Source organism: Rhodnius prolixus, unplaced genomic scaffold, assembly GCF_049639745.1.
Source record: "Rhodnius prolixus isolate KJV_2025 unplaced genomic scaffold, Rpr scaffold_4, whole genome shotgun sequence".
Lineage (NCBI taxonomy): Eukaryota > Metazoa > Arthropoda > Insecta > Hemiptera > Reduviidae > Rhodnius > Rhodnius prolixus.
In genome coordinates, this window is record NW_027411614.1 from 3,544,798 (window position 1) to 3,572,573 (window position 27,776).

General features: G+C 31.2%; 1 protein-coding gene and 1 long non-coding RNA gene across 9 annotated transcripts in view; one reads left to right on the top strand and one right to left on the bottom strand.

Annotated features, from left to right (window-relative positions):
* by (focal adhesion protein tensin) overlaps nucleotides 1–27,776 on the bottom strand; it is a 572,440-nt gene that overhangs the window by 389,978 nt on the left and 154,686 nt on the right. The gene's annotated exons all lie outside the window — the stretch shown is intronic.
* Nucleotides 8,932–16,778, top strand: LOC141456544 (uncharacterized). 2 transcript variants are annotated; one of them, XR_012459850.1, is made up of 2 exons: nucleotides 8,932–9,350; nucleotides 16,381–16,778. It is a non-coding gene; the product is annotated as an uncharacterized lncRNA (long non-coding RNA). The 2 variants fall into 2 exon arrangements; XR_012459851.1 differs by lacking the exon at nucleotides 16,381–16,778 and adding an exon at nucleotides 10,520–10,911.

The following is a 27,776-nucleotide window of genomic DNA, read 5'->3' on the forward strand; positions in this document are numbered from 1 at the left end:
AAAAGCTTTAGCAATTTTTTGTAATCTCATGACAGTTTCGTAACACGTCTGAATTATTAATACTATAGTAATAATAACATTAATGCATATAAATAAATAACTCTTTGAAAAGAATTAAGAAATAAAAAATATAAAAAGAAAAAGTAGATTCTTTTTTGTTTATAATCCAAATGTGCTTGTGTGATGTTCATATTTATGAGAAATAACTTTATCGCAACATCAAACACGTATATTTTATCTCCCTTATCACACGTTACGTTTATTTTTTTTAAGATAATAAATTCTATTTCACTCTCTAGTTATGTATGTTTATTAATATTTCTAGTTTGTTAATAGCTTGGGAGAGCACATGTGACGTTAGTGCTGTGGGGGGGGGGCTATAAAAAAACAAAAACTAAAAACTGGTTACAGATTGGCGTTACGATAAACCAGCTGGTACTTAATTTTTTTTGATTAATTTATTTTGGCACACTTACAAAACGATTAATGTAATAACCAAATAGGATCATTTGTTTTTAGATTAAATTAACAAAGTTTTTATTGATTGTACCATATATAGGATCAATTTTGAAATTGAGGGATTCTTACCAACTTCTATTCCTAAGTAAGATCAACCCTTATACAACTGTCCTACCGGGACAGTTTTGATGCTTATAGTATTTGGAGGCTACTTGGTTGAATTGCAGACAAGAGCAGCATAGTACGCATTATGGTTGGTGTTCATTTTTAGATGATCACTTAATTCATTTTGATGAATCAAGGATACCACCAGTAGGTAGGGGGATCCTTAAAGACTCCCGCGAAACGTTTCATTTCCAGTTTGTTTGAACCGTTAGAATTTAGGTTTTTTAAGATGATCCTTGAAAAACAGGGTTATATAAAATTATCTGTGATAAGACGTTGATCTGGAAAAAAAACCAGAAGATTCTATTGCAAATTGGTATCTTGCGCACAAAATTCAGTGTATATGAAATGTAAAATTCATTTGTATAAACTATTATACAGCGACACAACTATCGATGAAAATGTTTTCAAAATGAAATACTTCTGCTTTTAGAAAGGAAGTTAGGACAGTAAAAAATGAATCTTTTATGTAAAAGGTACAGCTGACTGCTGACAGTTACCAGTAACTGTTCCATCTACAGATCAATTGCTGTTAAAATCTTTGAAGTTGAAGGATTTTCTTACAATTTTGTATTCCTAATTAAGATATTTATAGTTTTTAGAGGTTACTTGGTTGAACCAAAATAATTTATAGAAAGTTACAGTTACTGTTAAATACTGAACTAGTGTTCGGTTACAGTTCACTTTGACAGTGTCTCCTAGCGAATGGGTAATCAATCATCTTCTAAGATGAATTTTGGATAAAAAGATAAAGAAAAACCATGATCTGTTTCAAAGCTTGGAAAAAAAAACTCAAGACTGCGTTCATGATACTAAAATATTTTTGTGTTTTTTAACTCGAAATTATGCAGGAACCGTTTGAGAAGTTTTGGAATATTGTTGGGACTAACTTCCATGAAGTTTGGACTCATCTGATTTACAAAACTATTCACATAGGCTATCATTTAATCAGGCATTCCACTCACTGTCCGATGAAACAACATTAGTGGCTAAAGTTGTTCTTACCTCCAGCCAGATGTACACACACTTAATTCATTCGACCGTACGTACATACTTTAATCATTAAAGACCTTAAATGCCGCCGCCAAGATTTAAAAGAAAAAAAAAAGGCACAGAATCTCATTTTGTGCTTCACTACTAATCCAAACCAGTAATTTACAACCTCTCGCCCATGATTCTTCTTCTTCTCCAGATAATGCTGGAGAATAATAAACTAATCCAAGTTATAAAGTACTTGTAATCAGCAAATACTAAATAAGGATAGTTACCCATCAACACTTCTCTCCTGAGCTCTAATCTCGCTCTCTCGTAAACCATTTTACCTACTCTTTTTTCGTCGGCTTCAGTAAGAGAAGAATCAAGAAGAGAAAAAATTATTTTAATCGTACTATAGAGTTCCGCCGACATCTTATATGGAAATTATTAAACATTTTTGTGAAAGTTAATAAACGATAAAAATAGTCATAAAAGATGGTATTCAAGTGTTAATTCTGAAGCGTAGGATACCTAACTACCTATTCTGTCCAAATAGGTACATTGTAGCTTCTGTTACAAGTTTTTTAAATTTTTTAGTCCAAAATTCTACTAGCAAACCTAGCTTGACCTAACTTGATTGCATTGTTCAATTTAAGTTTTCTAGATAATGGCTCCAAAGATATACCAAATTTGTACTCATGTTAGTCTAAAGTATTCATTTCAAATTTATTTTTCAAGAAACATTCAATTAAGTACCCTTCAGGGGAAGGAAGATGGTGTTTTCCACTAAAGATACAATTGAGGATGAATGGCCATATGTTTCATTTAGTTACTAAAGAGGAATTTACGAGGGTCGTTTGAAAAGTCCGTGCAAAAATAAAAACTACTTAATTTTTTGGGGTAAACCTTTTTTATTTTTCAACATAGTCTCCTTTTAGGCTTATACACTTCGTCCAACGCTGCTCTAGTTTGTTGATCCCTTCCGAATAATAGGATTTGTCCAAGTCTGAAAAATAGCCGTTCGTTTCTGCAATCACCTCCTCGTTTGAATAAAATCTTTTTCCCGCCAGCCATTTCTTCATATTGGGGAACAAATAGTAGTCCGAGGGAGCCAAGTCTGGAGAATAGGGGGGATGTGAAACGAGATGGAACCCTATTTCCATTAATTTTGCGACCACAACTGCTGAGGTGTGAGCTGGTGCGTTGTCGTGATGGAAAAGGACGTTTTTGTGGGCCAATAATGGGCGTTTTTCTTGCAGCTCGGTTTTCAAACGGTCCAATAACGATGAATAATATGCACCTGTAATAGTTTTACCCTTTTCCAAATAGTCGATGAGGATTATTCCTTGCGAATCCCAAAAGACAGTCGCCATAATCTTTCCGGCCGAAGGAACGGTCTTCGCCTTTTTTGGCGCAGATTCCCCCTTGGTAACCCATTGTTTAGATTGTTCTTTGGTCTCAGGAGTGTAGTAATGTATCCATGTTTCATCCACAGTGACGAAACGACGCTTAAAGTCCTGCGGATTCTTCTGGAACAGCTGCAAACCGTCCTTGCAACACTTCACACGATTTCGTTTTTGGTCAAGCGTGAGCAATCGCGGCACCCATCTTGCGGATAGCTTTGTCATGTCCAAATGTTGATGCGAAATATTATGTACCCGTTCATTCGAGATGCCCACAGCACTAGCAATCTCACGCACCTTCACTCTTCTGTCATCCATCACCATATCATGGATTTTATGAATGATTTCTGGAGTAGTAACCTCAACAGGGCGTCCAGAACGTTCAGCGTCACTTGTGCCCATATGGCCACTCCGAAAATTTTGAAACCACTTATAAACTGTTCTAATCGAAGGTGCAGAGTCACCATAATGTTTATCAAGCTTCTCTTTAGTCTCCTCAGGCGTTTTGCCTTTCATAAAGTAGTGTTTAATCAACACATGAAATTCTTTTTCGTCCATTTTTTGAAAATCACTCGACTTCCTCGATTCAAACGAATGCCAAACACAAAGAAATAGACCGATCTGGCTGAAACTTGGTGTGTGTTCTTCCAAGAGATGCTACTAACTAAACATAACCTCGATACGCGCCAGTGGTGCTCTCTCTCTGACTTTGCACGGACTTTTCAAACGACCCTCGTATATTTGTTGCTATAATTCCAAAATTAAAGAAAATCTCCCACAACTGGAAATGCTAATTGACTGAAAATGGATTTTTCTCTTTTCACGAAGCTGCTCACACGATTATCTCCAAATTTCTTGATTTATTGTAAATCTAATAAAAATTTAATTACTGAATAGTAAAAATTTAGTTTATACTTGTTCAACTTTGTATTTTTATTTTAGAGATGGATTTCCGAGTGAATTCAAACAAAGTTATGAAATGTGAACCACTTTACAAACTGGTGGGATAATAAATAGCAATCTGCTTACTTTTTACCAGGATCCATTCAGAAAATTGGAGAAGGTAAAGGAAAGAAACTGATAGTTTAAGGAAGAATGGGGCTCAAATGAAAGTGGGGTGTTTGTCTCAATAGTGCACTTGGAAAGCACTTTCGAAAACAATACTGTTTAAAAGCACACAAAAGCTGGGAAAACCTTTTTGTTTTTATTTCCCCTTTTTCACAGTTTCCATATATGTGTGTCAAAACGATTAAGTAAATTTTATAAAGTCAAGTTTGTGATTGATAAACTAAATTGCCCTGGGGTTTAGTTAAGTGGATGAGGAATTAGAGCTCTAATAGCTTTAACAATAATAGCTTATATCAAATATATTTACTGTAGAATGAGAGCTTATGTTGAAATGATTCAATCTCCTTTTTTTAGCTATAACGAAGCGCGCTCTAAGGTGTTTAATGAAAATTTACTCTTAATTATATAAATTCCTAAATTCTGATGTAAGTTTTTAAAAATTGTTTACCTACATCTGTAATAAATATTAAAACACAAATAAGATCAATGGATCAGTTTTTTAAATGCATTTTCTATATTTATATTATTGTAGATAAAAAAGTATTTCGCAAATTTCAATGGGCTGGGGCCAAAAATAATAAATTTTCTTAAATGTTTGACCTTTCGGATCACTTCCTTTTTCTCTATTTCCATAAACCATTTCCTGAAGAGAACAACACCTGAAAGGTACGGAAACATCGAATATTTAAGAAAATTTAATTCTTTTTTGCCTCCACCTAACCACTGAAGTACTTAAACAAAGGCAAAATATCTAACTTATCAGTTCAAAAGGTCTTTTACTATAATATAGCCAAACGACCAAGTCGTAGACCGCAAAGCTGTGATATATTATGAGTAGAGTTTCATTCCCGGTCTGAAAGCCTTGGATTTAATAGGATAAAATGGAATTTATCGTAAAATATAATAGCTAGAAACTAAACGCAAAGGGAGAGGATGTTCCTTCGATGAGTTAGTGAAGAGCGTAGGACCTCAGCGACTACGATTAGCCAGACTTAAGAGAGGATGGATTTCCTTGGGAGAGACAAGATACTATAGTACGTCCAGAATTGGACCCTAGTAGAACAAATTTATTTCAATTTAATCCTCTTATTTTATTTATTGCATTTAATTTAAACGAAGACTAATATTAAAATTCTGGAAGTTATTTAGTTAAAAGTAAATACTGAGATAAAGGCCTTATTAGTATTAAGTTAAACGTCCTCCGTCTCGACTCTTGATTGGTAGTTAAAGGTAAAGCTGCCACAAATAATAGGCATTACTTTATGCTTAAAACGTTTACCGATTATTGAATTTTGTCAGCTTCCATTAAAGCTAACTAATAAGGACAACATTCTAAGACACCCCAAGATTATTATTATAATTACTGTTCTTGGCTTAGCTACCGAAGACACTTGTAATCAAGCGGAACCACCACCTTGAGTACACAGCCTGTGTAACACAACTTTAGTAATTGAAATGAAATAAAATGTAGCATGTTGAATAGAATGAAAACTTTTCAAATAGCTTCATTTCAGTTTTAAAACCAAAGGTGAACAACACTTCTCACTTGAACTCGATTCACATTTCACTGGTTTATTATAAATTAGTCTTTTACATTAGAAAAATCATATCTTAAATTACTTCATTAAATTAATCTACCAAAGTGGTATTAAACTCTTCAAAACTTTCTGTAAAAGTATTGTCAAGTTAGAAACATCTGCTCGCAAACAGCTGTGCAGTTCTAGCATTTCTAAGCAATGTTATTGAAAAACTGTTTCACAGCTGTTGTGCTGGTCTTAGGAGAAAAAAAAGGAAAAAGATGTTATATTTAAAGAAAGATAAACCACATTTTGGTTTGTATACTCACACGACTTTCTCTTATCAGAAATTACGTATTAAATTTTCTTGAAACTTTCTAATTAGTTCTGTATTGCGCTTGTTCACTTAAATTTCGAAAAAAATCACTTAAAACTACCAATACGATCGTATCTATTCAGCGAAATGTCCTTCGGATCCGTCAATTTTCTTCAAATTTAGGGCAAATTTTAATCTTACTAATATTTCATTTAAGGCACTGAAAAGAGATCTAAAAAAAAAAAAAAGAAAGCCCCCTCTCCAAAAAGTGCACCAACCGAATTTATTTTACGAATAAATGTTTTGTGACCACTAAATACGCGATTTTTTTGTATTTCTATTTTCAATTTTATTTAATGCACGTCTCTATCTGCGTTTTTTGTGCACTGCCGGCTTCCGGACTGTATCCTCTCCGCAAAACGGATATTTCCCCTAAAACACGAAACGAAAAGTTGTGACGATCGTTATAGTTACTTCCTCTACCTAGCACGGTAAGAGAAATAAAAGAGCATCCAGTATATACATAAATATAGAAGCGAAATATAGATTTATATTACATAAAAGTAATAAAGAAATTACGCAATAAAAATAAATCCTTCCATATCTAAGCTCAAAAAATAATAAAATACTGAAGTTTATGAAAGTCGGGGTCCAGTTAGAAAAGTAATATATTACCATCATAAAAAAAAGTTAACCTGGCTAAATTTGGAAGCTAAAATCCATAATATATAGTTAGCAATCAAACTTTTGACTTGCGGTGTCCTCCTTATAGTAGCTGAAGAAGAAGCAATGTTTTTGACTCTGGTATAATAAAATTCAGCCGTGTTATATACTTCAAAAACAACTTTATATATATATAAAAGAGTTGTACAGCGGCAGCTTTGAATTGATTTTTATCTAAAAAGTTAAGCGGCCATTCTATTTGAGGTTTTTATTTATTTGCGTAAATCGGAAGAAGTAAGCAAAACAAAATTTGAATAAATTTTGAATTTAAATCCCTTATTTGTTATTTCTTTTTTTTTAAAAATAAATATAACATTAAGTAAAGCCTAACTTGTTTAGAATTAAAAAGTTATTTAAGAAATTTATGACGAACTCTACTAGCTGGTTTTTTTTTTTTGTTAAAATTCACAATACATAAAGGGATCTCTCAAAGAATATTTATAAGAAAATATAATCTTTTATTGGGCATACAACTTGTAAAAGAAGCCAGAGAAAATTCGCATAATTTTTCACCATAAATTTAAATCACAACAGTATAATCGTTTTAGTGCAGGCCAATTTCTAAAAGCTGCTTTCTTGAATAATTCGAAGAATTCCCCCTTTTCTGGATCAGGAATCTTCCGAGAGGAACTGCTGGAGAGGAGGGCGAGCTTAACAACAAAAATACCACAGTTAATACGTAGTTACTTGGACGGCACGTTTATACTTAGTCTGCGACTCCGTTTCCATCATAAAACGTAAAACGTGATATTATTTCATTAAGCCACCCTAGAAGGACTAGGGATTTTTTTAGAAAAGATTTGGATTAAAATAGATCAATGGAATGTAGCTTCAAGATAAGATTATAGATTTTTTTTTCATTAACAAGCCACTGAAATTCTTAAGGGCATCGACGTAAATTAACTTTAATCAGATGTATAGTGTCCCTCAAATAAAGATTTTAAAGAGAAGGGTAGACGTGATACATAATTAGTTCCCTGTCAAAATATAAACCAAGGGCCACAATGAAATTGTATTGTAACTCACTATCCACTTTACAGAAAAGTTCCTCAATGTCTCAAGAAGTTTTAAATAAAGGTGAACAACAACAACAAAAAAAAGATGCAATTATCATACATCTTTCAACCCAACTTAGAAAGCAACACTAAGAAATTAAAAAATCACATCAAAGACGACATGAATAGTAAAGGTAAATGTCCTCCATCACACTAAATCATTTCAGGGTGCCATCAATATTGATTTAACACAAGCCCCTCGTCCTATCCTAACCTTACAAAATGTTTATGTATCAGGAAATTTATTTGATTGGTACAGAACCATAAATCACTGTTGTAAATTATACGCTAAAAAAGTAGATTACGAGCCAATCGATCGTATCGACTATTGTAATAAGGAAAGAGGCATCCATGAGAGAAGTTAACATGGAGATATCCAGCAGAATAATAAAGCGTTATCTTATGCCTATTACAATGTTATTAATAGTTACATTATTATTATTATTATTAATACAATTGTTTACTAGATCAGAGGTTAGAGCCCCCCCAATAGACAGATTAATTATTGTGAAGTAAGCAGAATTGGTCATGCTTACGATTTGGACAAGCGAGAGAGAAAGATACGAATGTGTTATCAGAGATATGTTTGTATATATTACAATTGTAACGCTTGCAGTAACACGTGTAACAATACTGTAAATGGGATGAGCTGTAGAGGAGGCGCCCAGTCAGTTCATTCATTAACCATACCCACCACACACACAACTCTTCTCACTTACAAATGAACCACCTGAATGCAAAATTTACAGCTGAACTATATATAACAGGTGTGGAGGAGATAAATATAGGGCAGTTAGGTGCGAGGAACATTGGTGTAGTTATTAGTTTAACTTGTCATTGCTGACATAAATTAAATTTTACCTACTACCAACCAGTGACACCTAACAACAGGCATACCCAAATGTCTCCCCCACAACAGCCAAATTTGCTGGGTATTAAAAAAAGGTTCGGTAGGACAATTGTAAAAAAAAGGTTGATCGTCAAAAAATTGCACGATAAAATGGAAAAGTTGAAAAACACCTAACTTGGATAATTTTTATCTCTTTTGCTCCAAAAGTTGCAATTTCCAAATATGCTTTGAAATAAAGGGCACATCCTAGTTAACATCTGTAAAAAAAAATTTCCCAACAACCCTGACTAGTTTTTGAGAAAACCGGATCCGAAAATTGCGAGAAAATAAAAGTTTGTAAGTTTGAAGAAATACTTAAATTTTTGTTTCTTATTAGAACTGTATAATAAAAGAGGTAAGATCATAACAAAATAAAATAATGTAATTTAACTCAATTTAAAAACCTATTCAAAACTATTAGGGTTAACTGGTGTTTTATGTGTTACCAACTTAAGCAAGAAGTATGTCGTCCAAGCTTTCAGCATCACTGTTTAAAAAAACATGAGTAGTCAAAGAAGTGAACTGTATATCCATGCACGTGCGTTTATAACAAGAACACTGATTGTACTAAAACTAGTTTATACGCAAATAACACACTTAACATACATAACTACTATTTAAATATAGTATCGGGAATGTTATTGCAGTTTTAAACTCATGGCATCCGTTGCCGGTGGTTTTTTAGAAGAGAGAAGACAAGTGTTATCTGGTCATTTGTATCTGAATGGAAGTACCAGATTCCATTTTGGCATATACCTACAAAATCTGTTACACTAAAAGGTACAATCTATGCCTCAAGGCACAAGCTTTTTTTTTTTCTTTCGATTGCAGTTAAGTTTTGTTTTGCCATTCATTCTAACCAATAACGGTAACCCAATTTTACCATTATTCATGTAATATAGTTCTTCTATAAAAAGAAATGTTATGGACATCCATTTTCTCTTCCTACATTTTTATCATACACCAACTCTTACAGTTTTTTCGAACTATGGATTTTTATAACCTATCCACAGTACTAACCTACAATACTAACTACTATTAACATACTATCAGTTCGTTAAATAATCCTAAAACAACTCTGTCTCTCTAAATTCTACCTTCCTTTACTTCAAAACTTCCATAAACAGAATTTTTCTAATAAAGTGATAACAATGAAAACTTCTAGTTTTATTGACTGACCTAGAAGTGCCACTTAGCCAAATAGATTTTCTGAATTTCAATATTTTCTCGCATACGATTCTTATAATTTCATTTAGTAATTACTAACAATTAAATTTACAACTTCTGCTTGAAATAGTATTCCCGAAATTTCGATTGAGGATACTTCATGGAAATGGTGGATGAATCCTTCTCAAGTGATAAGAGTTAATAAAAAAATTAATAAATCAAAAACGTAAGGAGTGAGGAGCAAATTGGGGCGTTAGGAATTGAGATTAAAAACAGTAGTTAAAATGTCGTGAAAGTGTTCACATCAGATAACTTAAAAAATATAAATTCGAGCGAGGGAAGAAGGCACACATCCATTAAAATCAAATTACCCACCCGGAAATCGCTAATTGTTAGCAAGTAGGATAATTATAATATAATTATTAAGCTTAAAAAAAACCGGTTGAATTCAACTGTTCTTTTCAAAACTTTAACATGCTCGTAGACATGACTTTCAAATATTTTAAATAGGAAACGCGAAACTTAATAATTGTGTTGATTTAAATTTAAATCACCATAATTATTGTAAATGGAATCAGGTGAGAGATACAGAGTTGAATTGCTTTTTATCTTTTAGTCGATGTGAAGTGATTTTGAACGAGGAATGAATTATTCAAGAATCATTATCTTGAACGTGGTAAAAGGAATATCTGAGATCTCTTTTAAAACTGAATTTTTATGAATCATTGAAGTACAACAATAAAACGCGGATTAGAGGAGTTCTTAGGATGATTCTGTTCTAGGAAGCAGTACAGTACTGAGTAAAATGAATGGAAGTGATTAGCAAGCACAGCAGAGACATGGATAGTAACCGCCTGTTCTGGGCATCAAACTACTTTTTATGGAGTTGGACTGCTGGAGAAGAGAACAGCACTGGAGGAAAGGAGCGAATGAAAAAATTAGGGAGACAACAGATATGAAGGTTAACTATTTTGAAAATTATTCGAGAAGAAGACAAAGGGGTCTTAGGAGAGAGTCCCTACGCACTTGGAGAAAACGAGTAAAGCTGAAAATAATTTGGTTGGAGGAAAGTTTTACAACAGGGCCAACTCACTCCTTGAAAAGAAAATTCGTTTGGAAATACCCTGAAGCAAGGAAAAAACAAAGTAGCAGTCAATTAAACATTTTAACACTATTTTCTACAATTACTTGACCTTAAATTTTACCATTTTCTTTGAACGTGGAGGGGGGAATAAACATCTATTCTTATGGTTAACTGACATCTTAAAATTTGGAATTTTGGTTCTATATATAATACTAATTTTATACAGGTGGTGAATGCAACCATACAATGAACTGCATTGGCACGTTAGAGAAAAGTCTTACTTTTTTCTTTACTAGACGCTCTTTGTTTAATTTTACAGGGAATAATTTATAAAATAATTATAGATCGCACTGTTTGTAAAATGTATTCTAAATTTATAAAGAAAATCGAAGAAAGGAGTCATACTCAAAACTAAAAAAAAAAAGAAGCGATTCGGTTTAGTGGTTCCTTCCGTTGACCCATTTTGCCCAAGATCCTATTGTCTCCTGGTGGGACCTAAGCAGAAGATTAATAAAAAAAAAAAGGGGTGATAGCATTTGACAAAGTTTGGGTATCACACCCAGAGAGAGATTTATTCCATTAAGAGAAATATGGGTTTTATGGATTCAATTTATTATTAAATAATCGTAGCGTCACTTCCAGGCATCATTTTGACAGACAAACGTGTTCTCTTTACGAGAAAAAAAGGTGAAATAACTGACGTGCTTAAGGGATGGTTTAAGGGTTTCTTTGCCTTGAATTTTGTAAGTAAGGGGAGTCTGCATTGATGGCAGAAAGAAGAATTGAAAAACAATGCTCGCTGCAATTCAGACTGCCACTGCGCATCCAAATTAAAATACTATTTGTAGAGTAGTGTTTAGAAAAAATTAAGTGAAAAAATAATTATTAAATGTAAAAAATTTTAAAATGTCATGAATATTAATTAGAATTTTTAGAAATATTAAATTTTCAACCACCAACACTTCCAAAACCTACGCATTATCTTAAGAGCCACTTTAATTATAATAAAAGAGCTATTTTATTTTTAAGAATTTATTTTTAGAACAGACAAAAAATATATGGATATTAGCATTTTCTTTAAAGCATATAATTAACTGCTGAAATGTGTACTAGAAGATGATTGGAGTGTTTGATTTTAGTTTTATTAATAAAGAGCAAAAAATAATTAATTTTGAACAGAATACTATATCGTAAAACATCAGAATAACTGGGTGCTTTTTAAATGCGAAGAATTCAACATACACTGCTGGCCTGCGGTCTAGAATGGGAGAAAGGTCTGCCCTACCCCTACAGTTTAAATAAAAACATGGAGCTAAGGACTAAGAAGCTGGAAACGCTGCTAAGATGGTACAACTTTTTGAATGTAGCTTTAGCCAACCTTTAAAAGTCCTTTTTCCATGTACACATTGTAAGCCCTCTATGAGGTTTCTGGACGAATTTCAGAGAAAACATTTTTTTTTTCTTGTACCCAAGAGAGCTCATCTTAATTCAAGTAGCTCCTGTAAGAAAAATCTACACTTCTTTTCCATATAGTGTACACTTGGAGGTAAGTAAATCTAATTGAATATTCAGCGTTATAAATAAAAACCAACTTTGCGTATGCTAAGTATTAAACATTTCTAGTAAAATCTAACTGAATATTCAGCGTTATAAATAAAACCAGTTAGGTACCCAAAGTTAAGTATTAAACTATTCTAGTAATCTACCCAAACTAAGTCAGTTTCCCCGCACACTAAGTGAATTTCTGTGAATAAATTATCTGAAAGAATTTGCATTTTTAATAAGGTTGTTGATTTGATAAACGGAATTTTTTATTTTATATGTAAAACCTCTTCCCTTATAAGATAATCCTATTTTGTATGCTGTATGTTAAGTTGAAAATTTAGTTGGTAATTTTATAATATTGCTGAAAAATACCGTCCTATGGGGAAAATATTTTTTCCTACACATTACGATATAGTGTAGTAAAAAAAACAAACTAATTATAGGCATTAAAAGTGCTTGGTCACGTAGTTAGTGGCTAGGACAAGGATATGGAAGAGATATGCGGTTGCAGTAGAATAGACAAAGAACAGTGGCGAGGAGTGGATGTGCAAGCAGTTGGGATGCTGTAGTTGTATAGAGAGAAGAGAGATAGCATCATCACTGTTAAAAAGCTAACAACACAGAGAAGGGGTTAGAGAGTTTTAGTATACTCGGGTAGACCTCTGGAGTCTTCCAGTAATGGCAGTAACACAAGAAGAGCTACATCATCGCTAGATGAATCTCCAGAACCGGCTAAATAGGAGCGGCCTTATTTCGTCATCCTTAATCAACATACAAAAAAAAAAGAACTGGGGCCGTCTTATTACATTCTCCAAATTCATCATAAGAAAGATGTCTCAGCAATTTCTAAACTATCAGATTTCTTAATTTACTAACTGTTCTATTAAATCAAGTAAAATGAATAAAAGTTTATTTCCGGTTGAGCTGCGGTGTGCAAGAGTTGATAAAACTATTTATTTATTCAATTAAAGAAACTAAAAACTTAAGTTTACTGGTCATGTTTACTTGTCAAACTATTAGATATTTCGAGAAATTCTCAATTTACTAAATTCTGAAGAGGGCTTAATATGATCGTTTTATGGGTTATACTTGATACAGTTCTATCCTTTCCTATCTCATATATTCAAAATAATATAGATGAATGAGAAGTTAATATTGTTCCCTTATATCAAGTCTCAGTATTCTCCCCCGATATGCCCTAGGCCTTTTTTATTCTTCTACAGTTTAATTTAAGTCATTATATTTATCTTTCCCTATCAATCTATCCTTGTTACTTAGCTTAATATACAAAAAACTATACCAAATTAAAATTTAAAATATTAGTAAGACAATACATGATAAATCATGTCTCAACTTACGCACTCAACATGTCAGCCAGCTTAAAACTAACGAGTTATAAGGACTGCATTACCAGAAGTTGGAAATCTGACACGCAAATGTGGTCCTCAAGATTACAGCATCAGCATAAAAAAGCACATGTACTACAGCTACCACCACTCACCTAGAAAAAAAATAAAGCACACCTAACATTAAAATCAAATATTAATTGCTTTATCCACATACTTTGGAAAAAATAATCAAAATAGGGTACATGTTCTTTGGCTAAGAATTTATTACTTATTCATTTGTTTATCCTGTCCAAAAATACGAGTTATTGGAAAGTTGTTGTAAAAAATAAACCCTCGTAAAATTAATGTTACTTCTTAAGCTCAATTCTAACAAGATTTGCATTAAAATGACAGAAGAATAATGAGTGAACTTATTGATAACAAAAATTACTTGCCTAAATCATAAGTAGCTTATAGATTTAAACATTTAGGAAAGGAAGAACGCAAGAGTGGCGGTTATGTTCTATATTAAGATACTGATAACAGAATAGATAATGCAAATGATGTACGATTATGATATGCATAAGATTTCAAGATAACAATTTGATTGCGCTAGAAATCTCTGCAGTTAAATGAAGTGAAGAGAAGCCCCCTCATATCATAAATGCAAATTATGCAAATGTATAAAACAGAATGGTTACACAATCCGCTAAAATGATTATATTATTATTTTAAACATGGTATTTATTATATATAACTTACAAATGAACTAAAAATCTATTTTGGAAATAACATGATTTGCTTCAAAGAATGAAATTCACAAGTGAAATGCTTATAAACCATTTAAATTATGATTTTTAAACATGAATAATACAATTGACGAATTAAAACTGACCTACAGAACACAGAATTATAAGGGTTTTACTAACGAACTTAACAGATAAATGTATAATAATATATAATATATATTGAGAATCTAAAATTTGAGGAGGCCCCTAAACGTACTTCGCTAGCCAATTATACTACTTTCTTTCATGAAAAAATAATAATAAACAATTAAAAGACGAAAACAACTTCAATTTAAGAGACAAAGCAACCAGAGAGGTTGAAAACAACATTGAAGGCATTATACAGTATGTTTAAATCAATAAATATTATAATTTAACAGAATTAGTGCATTAAAATGGTACTACAAACGGAGAGAACAAAAGATTACACTCAACTGATAATAAAGAAATACGTGAATACAGTTAAACACATACATATATTATATGTCTTATTGAGTGGAACAAAACAACCATTGTAGAAGAACAAAACAAACCCACGTTTTCTACCTTTACTTCTTATCTAAATTAGGTATGTTTTGAATGGCAAAATAATGGCTAAGAGTCTGGTTATCAATTCGTTTTTACTCGCTCTCATTTTATATAATCACTTAAATGCATCAACATTTGTGCAGATCGTTTAGTGTTTAAAATATGCGCGGCACGGTACCGTTACATTAAACATCGGTCTTAAATTGCCAACTTTATCTTAAATCGAATAACTTGACTTCCAAATTTGCATATTATTTGTTTTTAGCTTATTGTTACTAGTTTCTTTGAAACTTCTTTGCAACCAAGTAGGTTCGAATCTTCTTATTTTTACTCTATAAGGATAAACAGTATTTTTTTTTTTTTAAATTGTGAGAGAAACAATTGTTGATATAATCACAAATGTATTATTTAATTGTAATAAATTGTAAATAAATACTTCACTGGGATTATTAGTTACACAAAAACACAACGACTTAGTCCGGGATATGACTTTTATGTCAGGACTTCAATGATTAAGTTAAAAATAGGAATAAATATAAAGCGCATACAGGATACCTATTCAACAGTTGCGAGGAATCCTTCAGAACTCTGCCTGCTGTTTCTTTAGAGAAGGTGACAAGTTAAAGGAGCGGATAAAAAGAAATAGGAATCTCTTTTCATTTGAGGGCGGCTTTGAAAGCTGTCTCAGTAAGTTAGTAACCTACAAAACCATCCCTAAGGCAGTGAAGACTTCCATATGAAAAGCCACTCTAACCAGATTACAGGCAGAAGCTACTTGTATTAATTTCCTGAATTTCCTAGTTTAACCTCAATTTTACATTAAAATAAAAAATAAAAAAGGGCTGTGAATAACATAAATACGGGACAACGTTCTTTAGGAAATGTCAGCGGTTCATATTCTCTGGCAGAGATCCCACTGGTATTTTGTAACGTAGTTGAAAAGTTACAAGGGTAAGGGAAGCGAATATAAATTCTATTGAAAGATAGAATTATTTTTACACAACTTAATGAAAATGTATTATTTTCTAAATTATTTAAACAAAAGCAGTATAGAAAAGAAATCGAAAAATGACTTTTCACTTATTTAATTTCTAGCAATTCTCACAGTTTTCATTGATAAGTGTTCTTGTTATTGCAAAATTAGAATTGTAAAAGAAAGAATTCTTTCTGTAATAATAGTGGGAATTATTACACTGGCTCCGAGTAAAAGAAATAATGGCACCTCAGAAGAATAGGAAGAGTAAAGGTGAAGAAGGAAAGTATGATGTAGTAATTATTACAGATTTATGCAGAACGATTGGATCAATACTTCAATGCCAATAATATTTCCAAAATACAAAAAGTATCTATATTTTTTAACTTTGTTACAGGGAAGGCCGCCAACAAGTGTCCTACAGATTTATGTTCCCCAAAATGAAGAAGGTATCTCACGATGGTTTGCGAGATTAAAGGATTTTGCTATCGCTACTTTATGATATAAGGATATTGGGTGCCTAAAGGAAATGTGTGATTCACTAAAAACTATTACTGGTAAGAATACAGAGAACCTTGTAACAAGGATAAGTTTCTTCCCACTAAACCATCAGGACTCCAGGACAAAAAATAAATCACTTTTGACTGCAATAAATGAAGTTACAAGAGCCACCCATTGTTGTAATCTAACTGCTAAAAATAATTCATAATATTTATTAAATCTTACATAGTTAATAAATTAATTGTACTACCTGTATAAAAGAAATTAATATTTAATAAAGGTGTTTGACTTCCACTACTTTATTAATAAAAAAAAAAAAAACTTCTAAACAACAGACTAAAGTTAATAAAATAATTTATAGCTGCAGAGATATTTTATTAAAACTGTATATTGTAGAAGTTTGATGAAATATGGCTTTTATGTGGTGCGTATAACATACATTACGGTTCTGCTATGCGAGGAATGGACGGTAGCAGGAGTTCATAACAGTTTCTTTCTTTTTTAAACGCGTAACAGTGATAATTACTTCAATTTAGTAAATTATTACAACTCGCAGAGGCCAATTATACTGGTTTTATAGTTTTTTTAAATTTTTTTATTTATTAATTAACCTCAGATAATTTTACAGATTGGTTTAGATCTAATGAAAACCTAATGACTAGAGGAATTAATCTCTTTTAATTTAGTTCAAAGTATTGTACTTTGAAGCAGGGACTACAGAATTAATAATTAAGTTTAATCCTAACTTCTTATTCCCATTTACTTATTCCCACGCATGAAAGTTCCCCTTAATGGACTCTAATCACTTCTACAAGGGATGCCTCGCAACTCACCTACTTAAATCGACATCCTCGTGGTGGTAGGGAAGTAGAACGTAACAGACAAGATAGCACTGTGTTCAATAGAATAACTAGTTCGTCTCCTCCGATGTGAGATGAAATAGTCTATGTGGTACTTGAATCTTAAAGCCAGGGCATCAAGACGTTTTGGGCTACAAAATAAATCAGATTTGGAACTAAAAACAATGAGGTCTGGTTGAAAAGAACCCTTGCCGCAATTATTATTATTATGGATTTCGAGTAAACTTCCGAGTTCATATATTTGGGATAAGAAAAAATATTGCTGATAGAAATAAAATCGCTGCAGCCAACCGACTAATGCTACTTTGGGTCAGGGCGTGCCATAAGAATGGAAGAGTAAATGGTCCAAGAGGATGTTAAAAGGAGATCCACACAAAAGAACTTGACCGGCCGAAGTCAAGGTAAACCGTGTATACAAGAAATCTATTTTGCAACACAAACTGGTAAGAACTGCATGCACAAAAAAATAACTCCAAAAATTAAAACCAACCATCTCGTCACAAGAATGATTGGTAGTAATGAAATAGCAATACAAGAAAGTCGTGTGATGATTGTTCACACTAAGATTTTTTATTTTAGCCTACTTTTCTTAATGAGAAGGAACTGAACTTAGGAATCCAATAAAATTACTAAAAACTTTGGTATTTTATCTTGAACTAACGGTGAATTTATGTATACTTCTTCTTATCACTGGAAGGAAAAGTCTTCATGAATGTGAGAGGATGGCCTGGGATAAGGAAATGGAAATATAACCAATGTCCTAGAGCTAGACAATATCCTAGGTATCGTGTACGTCTTATCAGATATTTGCTTGCATTTGACTTGTTTGCACGACAGAATAGACAACAGTGAAATGAGAAAGAACGAACAAAAGAGAGATACAGAGTGTTCTTAGCTCAGCCAGGTCAGTATACTTCCTGTTTGTGTGTTTATTGTTAAAAATAAACAAATCTTTATATGTACATTTATAATATTGACAATAAATAATGTAATGAATATTTATTTCGCTAGATATTATCAATATAACATTAACAGGCATCATTAGGGGATGGATAGAATCACGATATTGCAATAATAAATGATCAATATATTTGTCTTGTTAATAAAATATGCATGCTTCGCCTAGGTGTACACCTAGTTGTACACCACCACATATTTGCATCGTACTACTAGATTATTATAATAACTTATGTTTAATGTTAAATACGAAATTAGAAGAATAATTCCTGGCGGCATTTATAATAATAATAATAAAAATTGCTACATAAAGTCATACATTAAGTTAATGAAAATACTAAGTCCAGAGTTTCTCCGATTAAGTTTTAACTTGTATTTGAAATTTTGAATATTTTAAGAGAAATAATGATAAGATTTTCTGATAAAAATCAAACAAACACTACGAGGGTCGTTTGAAAAGTCCGTGCAAAAATAAAAACTACTTAATTTTTTGGGGTAAACCTTTTTTATTTTTCAACATAGTCTCCTTTTAGGCTTATACACTTCGTCCAACGCTGCTCTAGTTTGTTGCTCCCTTCCGAATAATAGGATTTGTCCAAGTCTGAAAAATAGCCATTCGTTTCTGCAATCACCTCCTCGTTTGAATAAAATATTTTTCCCGCCAGCCATTTCTTCATATTGGGGAACAAATAGTAGTCCGAGGGAGCCAAGTCTGGAGAATAGGGGAGATGCGAAACGAGTTGGAACCCTATTTCCATTAATTTTGCGACCACAACTGCTGAGGTGTGAGCTGGTGCGTTGTCGTGATGGAAAAGGACTTTTTTGTGGGCCAATCGTGGGCGTTTTTCTTGCAGCTCGGTTTTCAAACGGTCCAATAACGATGAATAATATGCACCTGTAATAGTTTTACCCTTTTCCAGATAGTCGATGAGGATTATTCCTTGCGAATCCCAAAAGACAGTCGCCATAATCTTTCCGGCCGAAGGAACGCAGATTCCCCCTTGGTAACCCATTGTTTAGATTGTTCTTTGGTCTCAGGAGTGTAGTGATGTATCCATGTTTCATCCACAGTGACGAAACGACGCTTAAAGTCCTGCGGATTCTACTGGAACAGCTGCAAACCGTCCTTGCAACACTTCACACGATTTCGTTTTTGGTCAAGCGTGAGCAATCGCGGCACCCATCTTGCGGATAGCTTTGTCATGTCCAAATGTTGATGCAAAATATTATGTACCCGTTCATTCGAGATGCCCACAGCACTAGCAATCTCACGCACCTTCACTCTTCTGTCATCCATCACCATATCATGGATTTTATCAATGATTTCTGGAGTAGTAACCTCAACAGGGCGTCCAGAACGTTCAGCGTCACTTGTGCCCATATGGCCACTCCGAAAATTTTGAAACCACTAATAAACTGTTCTAATCGAAGGTGCAGAGTCACCATAATGTTTATCAAGCTTCTCTTTAGTCTCCTGAGGAGTTTTGCCTTACATAAAGTAGTGTTTAATCAACACACGAAATTCTTTTTCGTCCATTTTTTGAAAATCACTCGACTTCCTCGATTCAAACGAATGCCAAACACAAAGAAATAGACCGATCTGGCTGAAACTTGGTGTGTGTTCTTCCAAGAGATGCTACTAACTAAACATAAGTTCGATACGCGCCAGTGGTGCTATCTCTCTGACTTTGCACGGACTTTTCAAACGACCCTCGTAAAAAGGTACCAACAGGTAAGTGAACCATGTTCGTTCTGTACATTGGAGAGAGGAATCCTAAGAGGTGGGTATTGAAGATGATAAATAGAGATCCTTAAGCAACCAAGATGCAATGGATGAACAGCATCCCACTGTCTGTTAACGATTTACTGGATGTCGTCACTAACGACATGGCCACTAATTAGGATAAACTTTATTGGGCTGCATAAGATGGGCTCAAACAGCCATCTTATTGCTTGCCTTTCGGGCTAACATTTCTTAGTACATCTTTTTACGATACTTTCAGTACATAAAATTTAAGTTGCACGCTCGGTGAAGACGTTTTTTTTCAAATATAAGTCACGTTTACTTGGCAACGCATAACAGTTCAGGCATGTTAATGTTCACTATTACATCTTATTACTTCCAGTATGTGTCTACTTAACAGCTGATTAGAGTACAACTTTTATATCTACCGCAACATAATTTGAATAATCTTAAAATATACTTAGTTTTTGTTTTGTTTAGAAAGTATCCCACTCAAAATGATTTACAACAGTAATAAAAGTAATCAATGTTCGTCTTGTACAGAAGCAAAAAAAATAATGTGCGCTACGTTTAGAATAATAACTTTCATCAAATCAAAAATAATATTTTGATTCAACTTAATGTTTTCTTTTCTTTATACGGGAACATTGATTGAAAAAGAGAAAAATGAAACTTTCAGAAAACGGAGAAATAAAATTAAAAGCACAACAACGTAAACGGCACCTACATGAGTAGAAAGTAAGTTAAGAGTCCCTCTGGGTATAACTTTTAATTGACACGTTAGGTTTAACTTCTAGGACTTTGTTAAAACTTGAAAGCATGTGATGCGCTTTCTTTCTTGCATTCCCCTTTCCTTTAGATTTTTTTTTTCTTTGTCTTACGTTCAACTAGTTTCAAGAAAGATACGTGGCTGAATATCAAAAGAAAAAAAAAAGTAAATTGAAATTCATCAGAGAGATCTTTTTCTTTACATTCAATCAATTAACTGTGTAGGTTAAGTGAAAGAACAAGATTCTCAACAAATGCTAAAAAAGGAGTTCTAAAACATAATTGGAGAAAACTCTAGATGATTGAAATATTTCATTATTCATATCAAACTATTTTTTTTTTGAACTGCAGGAAAAGTAGTGCCTGAAAAAAGAATCAACAGCGAACAGAAGAAATTCTAGTCACTTAGAATTAAATTTAAAGGAATCAATGGACACAATGGATCTCAAACAATTATCACTATAATGGACTCTGAATAATGAGTTCTAGCATGGGACATTCTTCAGTTACCTAACAAAACAAAAAAAATCTGAACATGTGGAGTAACTGTTTGCTATTGACAAAGTTTTGATAAAAAAAGACATTGCCCTATTCTACGTTAATAAAAAGAAAAAAAAATGATGGTAACAGGGAAAAGAGCGGCTAGACAGGGAATGATAGTAAAATGTTATGAGAGAAGAAGAGCTGGCAACCATAGAAAAACGGGGGACAACACTTGAAAAGAGCTTATCATCCCTGTTGAGATTAAATGTCCCTATAACTTGAATGAAGCAGAACATCCAGAATAGTACCTCATCAAAGAAATGACATCACAGATAAGACAGTCTAGAAACAATAGCTACATAACTAAGCATTATTTCGCAACACATCTACTCTCCTACTCTCTGGATTGTAGACTAAACATTTTCCATTTAACTTCCAGAGTGATTTAGAGTAAAACTGGACAGGAAATAGTTTGTGGAGTGATTAGCTTCTTTGTCTCGGAGGCTAGTCTATTCTAAATCCCTCTTTCAGATTCTGGTTACCACTTATCCTAGAGAATTGCCGTTTATTTAGATGGAATAAAAAAGCAAGTTTAACATTTTTGCCAACAGCTTTTAACATTAAGAAGTTTTGATAGAAAAGGATTGTTTAATATTTATAACAGTAGGTTTTTCTTCAAACATTTGTAATGAAATTCATGTTGAATTTCTGTTTAAATCACCGAAAATAGTATAATTAATTTTTAAAGATATTTTCGTACATTCTGGCATCATGCCTTCACCTATAGTACAGAATTTTAACCACCTAAAAATAAAAATCAAATTTGTATTGCGAACCAAGCTAAGGAAAGACTTGAAACCCTTCAAAATCTACTTAAACAGATAACCAACAACAGTAAATTCTGGAACTATTCACTAAGCAACCTTCTAAATTAATCCTATCAAAAAGAAACTGCGATTTCATAAATTATATTAAGTATTTTCTTCATTTATTATTTCTTCTTGTCATGAGTACCAATAACACGATTTCATCATTTCACATGCAGCACCAAGAGAAGGCAGCACCATCAGTACAATGAGAAAGTGGAATCTAATGAGAAATACTTTCTCTTACTGTAATTTATTAAAATAAAAATAGAAAATTTTTATTCAGATCTATACTTAGTTTTTCCACCAGCAATTATAACCATTGCCCGTATTGTAAAGGCTCCATATTGGATGTTTAGATACATAAATGGAATAAATGGCCAGAAAAAATGTTACAATTTATCGCCTCCATTTATCTAGAATCATTTAAATTAAATTTCTTCTAAAATATCATTTCATGGAAAATTGGTAATCAATAAAGGAGTGAAATTAATAATTATTTTGTAGCAAGCTTACATTTCGAACAATAATAAAAACCTATTGGGCAATTTGTAAAATGTCACCCACCAAAAGCTGAAAAAGATTAAAGAGGTGGGAAGACTCTAATCTTCAAACAAGTCAATATTGACTTTCAACCTGACTGGCAGGTGAAAGTTGACTACAGAAAGGAAGCCGAAGTAATAAAACTTAGAAAGAAAAAGAGGGAAAAAAAGCTTGAAAGTCAATATTAACTTTTCATTGAAAAAAATAAATAATTGTTTCATAAAGAAAAGGAATCATTATGAAATAGTATAAGTGGTACCACAAAACCATAAATGTACCTACACTTAGTTCAAAGTACACAAAGGGCCTAGGGCTACCTTCCAATGAATATTACAAAGGAATGAAACAGAACAATGCAGACGTTTAAAACTGATATTTCCTCAAAATTATACACTTTCTAAAAAGCCTAAAACAATGTTTTAAAAATATGATTCATTAATAAAATGTTCAATTATGCAAACTACAGAAACTATGTTAGTTTTTAAAAATATGAAATATTCGGTTTAATCGATTCCCTTTAAATTTGTACTTTACTAGGTCTTATTTGTGAATAGATGAAATGAACAAACTATTTCATTCCACAATTAATAGATAGAAAAAGAAAATCGACTCTAGTTTCATCATATCTAAAGAAATAATGTAAATGTTACAAAAAGAACTGCAAGCATAAAAAAAAGAATGAATAAAACTGCTTAAATTTAAAACGAAAAACAAGAACTAATAACGCATACTTACCAAATATTTTAATATTTTGAATAAGGACTTAAACTGTGGTTCACTTTTTTTGTTTATTATCCCCCAAACCACATATGGACAAAATTAATATTTCCTGCTAATCATTTTTTGGAATATCTACAAAATATTAAATAACTATTTTATGCTGAAAACATAGAAGGAAATCAATTATTAAGAAAAACTGGCGTTCATGTATCATCCTTCGTTCTTAAAAAGATATAGTCGTTTTTCTTAACTTGTCCAAGAACATAGTTGTTCATAACTTTTGAATAAGAAAGATAGACGTTGTTCTTAACTTGTCCAAGAACATACAATTGTTTATATCTTTTGAATAAGATAGACGTTGTTCTTAACTTGTTCAAGAACATATATGGTTCATATTTGAATAAGACACACTATGTAGGAAATTGAAACAGCTACAATAAAAATAACATATTAATAACATTATTTGTGTAAATTATTATACTATTTTCTTTTACTAGAATAATTTTAAAATTCTATACCAAATTTATAAATTTCTTTTGTAAGTAAACCTCGAAGTTGTAGACCATACTCTTCAACTAGAAACACATTCTTAAGTTGGAAGCTGATACCATTTACTGCTTTCAGACTAAAAACACTTTCAGATTACCTGCTACATACCATTCCAGTAATAGATCATATTAATTTTCACAGAAAAACCAAAAAAACTATACTAACTTATCAAGGTCAAGTAAAAGTTATGCATTTAAAAAAAAAAAGATAAGTAGTACTTACTGACAATTTATGATCAATATTAATCATATTTTTGACTTCCATACTTCATAAATTTAATTAGGAAAATAATGCTAATCAAAAATTTTCCAGGTACACTTTCAATTTATAGGTGTATCATCTGCATCCATTATAATAGCTACTCCTGAATGACGTCACCCGCAAAAACTAATAATATAAATTATATTTATTTTTTAAATTGTTTAACAATCAAAGTTATTACACAATAGTTTATTAATACACATTAAAATAAAATTCTTAAGTTGAATTTTGTATATTTAAACAAAAAAAATTGTTCAAAACTTAAATTTTTTAATTTTTATTTTTTAAAGATAATTATTGTACTTATTGTTCAATAATATTTATTAACAAATTAAACTTCATAAATTGAATTTTGTATACTTACTTAAAAAAAACTTGTTTAGAACTTGAATTAATTTTTTCTTTTTTTTTTTGAAAAAAAAGAAGTTAATTTACCATTTATTTATTAATCAATAATATTTATTATTAACAAATTAAACTTATTAAATTGAATTTTATATATTAAAAAAAAATTGTTCAAAACTTTCATTACTTTAATAAAACTTTTTTCTTTTTTTTGGGGAAAAAAAGTTAATTTACCATTTATTTATTATTCTATAATATTTATTATTAATAAATTAGACTTCTTAAATTGAATTTTACAAATTAATAAAAAAAAGCAAATTATTTGAAGTCATTCAATTCAATTATTCAAACTTTTTAGGATTAAAATTAATAAAACTTATTCAAATAAATAAAAATTATAATTAATTTTATAATTTAAATAAGGAAATTATTAATTATTTGACAAAAATTAAAATTAATCAAGTACTTAACTGGAAGTTTGATCAAGTCGTTATGTGGAAGTGGAAATCTATTCAGACTTCGCCTGTGACGTCGATGCTGCAACTTCACGTCTCTGATGTAAGTAATTTTTTTAAAGATAATATTAATATTAAGAATATCAAAAATTAATGCATAGTTTTATTAAAAAACATTTAGTAACTTAAAAAAATGTTAAATATAAGATTTGAAACAATTTTTTGGATAAAAAAGATGAAGAAATCTAATTCTCTCAAGGTCAGCCAAGATGGCCAGTAAAAATCTTAGATAATTTTTAGGTAATTTTAGTTTAATAGATAGAAATGATTAATATCAGATTCTAAAATATTATTACTTAAATTGAATAGTTGTAATTAACAATGGCTTTTCAATCTTTAAATAAGTAAATTTTCAAAATAATGAAAATTGTATCTGAGGCCAATTTGGAAAGCAATATGGCTGCTCTTAAGAAAAGTTAATCCAGTGAAGATGGGGCATATTTCATCTTCATTAATTTTTTTTACATTTCAATTTTTGTAATCATTTATTTTTATTTTTTGAAGTAGCTTATCTCTGGAGGAATCAATCTTTAAAATGGTAGTTTTTTATATCTTATTTTATTACTTAATATACTTATTAGCTATTAAAAATTCAAATTATAATTTTAAAGTGAGTTTTTAATATTTTTATTATATTTTTGGCCTACTTTGTTAGCAAAAATATAATAATTCTTTACTTTTCCTATTTCCCATTAACAATGGATTTTCAGTCTTAGTAAGTAAAAATCATATCAGGGCCAAGTGAAAATCGTATCACGGCCATATTGGAAAGCAATATGGCCGAACATAAAAAAGGTGATTCCCAGTTCATCTGGGGCATATTTCAGCTTTTCAATTTTGCAATTTTTAATTATTTAAACAGCTTATCCATCATGGCAGGAATCAATCTTAAAAATGGTAGTTTTTTCATCTTATTTTTTGTACATAATGTATTTATTAGCTGTTAAAACTTTAAATTATAATTTTAAAGGGAGTTATGAATTTTTTTTTTAAATAGTAATTACTATTTGAATACAAGTGACTATTTTCTGAAGCAGTACTTTTAAAGAAGAAAAAACAGCAGAAGAGATTGTAAAAAATGGAAATAAAATAAAATTTAATAAAACCTTAAAAAATAAATTATTTAAAAAAATCAACCCATCAATTGTAAATTTTCCTATTAACACTTTGTTAATAAATTTAACAAATTACAACATACCTTGAACATAGTTTTCAAGTAGACATCTTTTGTTGTAATAAATTATCTACTTTATTAGTTTTAAAAGGGACTTCATACAATTTCAGAAAGCAAGCTGTTAATGAAGAAGTCTGTCTTACAATGTAATGGCCTGAGTAGCAGCTGAAAAAATCTATCTTCAAGAAAAGCAAATGGTAAAAATTAATTGTTAAATAATAATCCATGCTACCAATATATCCCATTATTAAATTCTTCTTCTTTTTTTTTAAATCTCATGCACCAATATAGTTGAAAATACTTTATCTTCTGCAATTACAGAAAGCAAACTCTTGAATGCTGTAGTGTCTTAAAATGTGGTGCCTGGGAAGTAGCTGAAAAATCTCAAATGGGGTGCCTGTGAAGTAGCTGAAAAATCTTATCTTCATAAAAGTATAAGGTGATTAAATGATGATTTAAGATTGAAAAAGATATTGTTAAATAATCCATGCAGGAACCAAGATGAGATCTCAATTTCATATAAGTTTATTAAAAATTTACAAGATTCTCCTTTACTTTTAAGCATAAATGTCGTGCACAAAAAATTAAAAAGAACTTCATGCTTGAAAGAGTTTAAAACATTTAATTCCATTTCCTTAAATTTAAAATTAATATATAAATACCCTTAAATATATAACTTTGAAAATGAGAAATGATTATCTTGAAGAATTTCCCCTTCAACTATAACTTCTTTATTCCATAAAATTCAATATATTTATTTCTTTTTACCTTTTTTTTTCCAGGTAAGTGAATTTGATATGCAGTTTACTTGAAGTTATCTTTTAAAATAAGTGTAAAAACAACATTTCGAGGCACTACAACTCCCATCAATGATCGAGTTTTAGAAACATCCTGAACATAATTTGGTCTGTTCTATCTTTCTATTGATCAAAAATATCTTAATTTTTTTAACAGCATTTTCTTCAACAATTCATTGTTACATGATCATGCAGTTATCGTTATAACTGCATGAAAATGACGTTAAAGTTGTTCGATATTGAAAATATATAGAAATAAAAATCAATTTGAATCTGAATACAAATAAAATTTTTTTGCGTTATTCTGTCTTAAAGCCAGAATTTACACTCATTTTCAAATTGTTTTATCAATCATAATGTAAAATCTATAATTTTGGCAACCCCCAAAATACTTATTCAAGATTAACAGAATCTATTGATAGAAATGTTTGGAATCGAGAAATTAGAAAGAAAACAAAATGTTCTAAGATTTTGGTAAATCTTAAAAAGGAATACTTCATAGAAAATAAGATTTTTTTTTAAAAAAAAGTCTAATATGTACCTACATAATCTATTTTCTATGAAGTATTCCTTGTTAAGATTTAACAAAAAACTCAGAACATTTTTCAATTTCTTTTTAATTTCTCGATTCCAAACATTACTATCAATAGATTCTGTTAATGTTAAGAATTTTGGGAGTTGCCAAAATTATAGATTTTACATAATGATTG